This window comes from Taudactylus pleione, unplaced genomic scaffold (genome assembly GCF_031769625.1).
Source record: "Taudactylus pleione unplaced genomic scaffold, aTauple2 ptg000376l, whole genome shotgun sequence".
Taxonomy (NCBI): Eukaryota; Metazoa; Chordata; class Amphibia; order Anura; family Myobatrachidae; genus Taudactylus; species Taudactylus pleione.
In genome coordinates, this window is record NW_028284777.1 from 5,059,428 (window position 1) to 5,063,493 (window position 4,066).

Sequence of the window (4,066 nt, forward strand, 5' to 3'; positions counted from 1 at the left end):
GTTTTCGACACCTTTGCTTGCATTGCAACGGATCGCACCCCGCCTCTAATTGCTTCAGGTTGTCAGCCCAACAGGGATCCAAGTCGGGAGGAGGAGCTATTCCCAAAGTGGGAGGTAGCGTAGGTGCTAAATAGGGCACCAACCCCTAATCCGTTTGGATGCTATGTCCAGGTGGCTAGGGTGGTACCCTAATAGGCAGGACGCTGAGTTTTTGTTTTTCGGGTTTAAGTTGGGTTTTCGTTTACCCGTTATAGGGGAAGTTCGAGTCGGTTCCCCTAGAAATTTACAATCTGCTCTACTTTTTCCTGACGTTATTCAGTTAAAAGTCGAGAAAGAGGTTCAATTAGGACGTATGGTGGGTCCCTTTGCGCATCCTCCAGTGGGGAATCTGATTCTTTCCCCGGTAGGGGTGGTGCCTAAGAAAACTCCAGGAAAATTTTGGCTGATCAAGCATCTGTCTTATCCATCGGGGTCCTCGGTTAATGACGCTATACCTCCTGAATACTGTTCAGTGAGGTATCAGTCTTTTGATGATGCTCTCAATATCGTTAGGGCATATGGATGTGGGGCCCTCATGGCTAAGATGGATGTGGAGTCAGCCTTTTGTTTGCTCCCTTTGCACCCCGAATCGTTTAGGTTCATGGGTTTTTGCATTGGGGGGAATACTTCATAGACAAGTGCTTGCCTATGGGGTGTTCTATTTCCTGCGCATATTTTGAAAAATTTAGCACTTTCCTTCATTGGTGCGTAGAGTTTTCTTGTGGGGGTCATGGGATAGCACACTATCTCGATGACTTCCTCTTCGTGGGGCCCGCTGGGTCAGAGCGTTGTAACGAGTTACTTGGTTCCATGAGAGCGCTGTTTTTTCATTTCGAAGTACCAGTGGCAGACGAACAGACAGAGGGACCCCTCTCGTGTTTGTAATTTTTAGGTATCGAGATTGATACCTTGGCTGGCTCCTGTCGTCTGCCACGCGATAAAATTGACAAATTGCAAAAATCTATTTCAGAGTGTTTGGTTGCATGCAAAATTTCTCTCAGGCAGGCCCAATCACTGTTGGGTTGTATGAACTTTGCCTGTAGAGTTATACCGATGGGTAGGGTATTTTGCAGAAAGCTAGAGAGGGCCACAGCGGGGGTTTCCAAACCTCACCATTGATCCGTTTATCGGCAGAAATAAAGAGAGACCTGGAAGTTTGGGTTTCCTTTTTGGCGGATTTTAATGGGATCAGGATATGGTTATCCCCTCTAGTGGACAATGTGGATTTGCAGCTTGTTACCGACGCAGCAGGATCTTCGGGGTTCGGCTGCTACCTGAGGGGATCCTGGTGCGTCGCAACTTGGCCGGAGGAGTGGATTCGTGCAGGTTTGACAAGAGATATGCTGCTTTTAGAACTGTTCCCAATAATGGTGGCCTTGGAGGTCTGGGGCGGGCGCATCTGCAATCGCAGCATTTTGTTCAGATGTGACAATCTGGGCGTGGTGCATGCGATAAACGGGCAGCGAGCAAAGTCGTTGCTGGTTTTGCGTGTGCTAGCGCAGCTGGTGCTTGCCTGTTTGCGTCATAATGTGCTGTTTCGAGCTCAACACGTACCCGGAGTTGACAACGGGATTGCCGATGCGCTGTCCAGATGTCAATGGGGTCGGTTCCGTACATTGGCTCCTGATGCAGAGATTGATGGTGTGCTGTGCCCCTCTTATGTTTGGCAGGTTATCAAGCCGGACTGGAGGGGTTAGCAGAGCTGTCCATTGCACCAAGCACCCTCAAGGCTTACCGTCGGTCTTGGGAAGAATGGGAAGTTTTTTCCCGTAGTCAAGGCCTTGGAGATAAGGGTCAGCATCGATTGATGCTTGCTTTTATTTGGCAGCTGTATGCATCTGGCAAATCGAGAGCGGTAGTTTCACGATACCTGGCAGGTATATTGTTTTTCTCCAAATTGAAGGGAATCCCTGACCTTACAAGGAGTTTTGTCATCACAAAGGCCTTGAAAGGTTGGGCGCGCGCTGAGCCGGTTAACCCCGATAAAAGACGGCCTATAGACATTTATCTGTTACCGTCCATCCTAGGAGCGGTTGAGGAAGTGGCGGCCTCCGGTTTCGAAACGCTTTTGTTTAAGTTAGCTTTTTCCATGGCTTTTCATGGTGCTTTCCGGGTTTCAGAATTGGTTGCTCCCTCCAAGTGGAGGGATTCAACTATGCTTCGTTCAGATGTGAAGGTGGGTGAGAGGTCCTTGCTGTGCAGATTGCGTCGTTCTAAGACCGATCAGTTAGGCAGGGGTCGCTGGATAACATTGGTCCCCTCGGCGGATTGTCGAATTTGTCCGGTCGGCTTGGCCACTCGTTATGCATCTGTTAGACCCTCAGCGGAGGGCTCATGGCTGATGCATGGCGATGGGCTTCCACTGACAAAATTTCAGTTTAGCTGGATGCTGCGGCGATGTCTTTGCAGCGTGGGCCTCTCACCAGGGGAATTCGGCACGCATTCGTTTCGAATTGGTGCTGCCACTTCCGCCACTGCTGCAGGATTTCCAGAGTCACAGATTCAGGCTCTGGGCCGGTGGAAATCGGCCCACTATAAGCGTTACATTCGGCCGAATCGTTGAGGTTTAATGTTGTGCATGCATGTTACATATGGTTTGTTATGTTTTACGAAGTGTCATTGATCCTGGTCTTGTTTGTTTTCCCCTGTCTTTCCTACTCGGGGACTAGCTACTCGCCATTGATTTCAGTGGGAGTCTGGAGAGTTTTGACGATTTTTTTACCTGATCTGATGGATTTAATTCGGCTATTTGGTTAATAATTACAATTATATGTCCTTCAGCAGGTTTTATGTTTTCTCTCTGGTCGAGTTCATTTGTGTTATCCGATATCCCCCCCCTTCTTTTTTATTTTAACTTATCCCCTTGTGTCTTTATGTCGCTTCAAATTGGCATAGAAGCTTGTTGATCTTTAAAGATTCAAATCAAAATTTTTCTTTTTGGCAGATCCTCACTAATATGTTCCCCGTTAGATATACATTATTAAATATGCAAAAATTTTACAATAACTTTAATCTTTTCTTTGTTTTTCCCTCATTATAGGAATGGCTTTTGATGATTGTACTGTATGGATAAATGGCCATTCATTTGTTTTCTGGGCGGCTAGGTTCATGCTGGCGCAGGAGGCGCCGTTGTTTCCGGGAGCTAGTGGAGTTAGATGGATAGGGGTCAGAGGTATGTTGTGGGAGAGCCTTAAGCCTAAACTCTTGCAGCAGGTTCAGTGGCATGGCTTACCGAGAGTCGTGGTTATTCATCTAGGCGGGAATGATTTGGGCAAGAGGACATCTCTGGAGTTAAGGCATGTGGTGGTGGAGGATTTGGGTCAGATTATGATGGCATGGCCAGCTTGCAAAATAGTCTGGTCTTTCATGGTCCCTAGATTGTGTTGGCATGGTGTGGTTGATGGCAGAGCCATTGATGAAGCCCGGGAAAAAGTGAACTTTGCGGTTTCAAAATTTGTGTTGAAAAATGGCGGGGCGGTGGTCAGACATCCTAGGATAAAATTTCGGTATACTTACCTTTTTCGGTCTGACGGGGTTCACTTAGTGGAGGAAGATATGGTTATTTTTCTTGAGGATCTGTTTGAGGTTGTGGTTTCTGTGCGTTAGTTCTATGGTGGCGGTGCAAGGTTCCTTTGGCAGAACCTTGCTTTTGGCGGGAAAGAATGGCAGGTTACCTATTAGTACTGTGAATATTTGTTTACTCATTGTTTTGCTCACCTTCGTTGACTCTTAAAGTCTGCTGGACCACCCTGCCAGGGGCAGCATCATCACCTTACCGGGTGGGTAGTCAAGATAGAAGGCTTGAGCGTATTGTGTTGTGGTTGGAGTGTTTATAGTGTTAGGCTTGGGCTGTTGTTAGCCGTTCTTTCTTTGCCACCATATTTTAATTAATTTAATTAATATAGTAACTAAATCATTATATGTTTTTTAAATAAATAGCTAACAAATTCTGCCAAATACAAGTCTCAGTGTCTTTATTTCAGTATGTGTTATTGTCACTGATTCACACGCGGGTCAATCCTCAGAC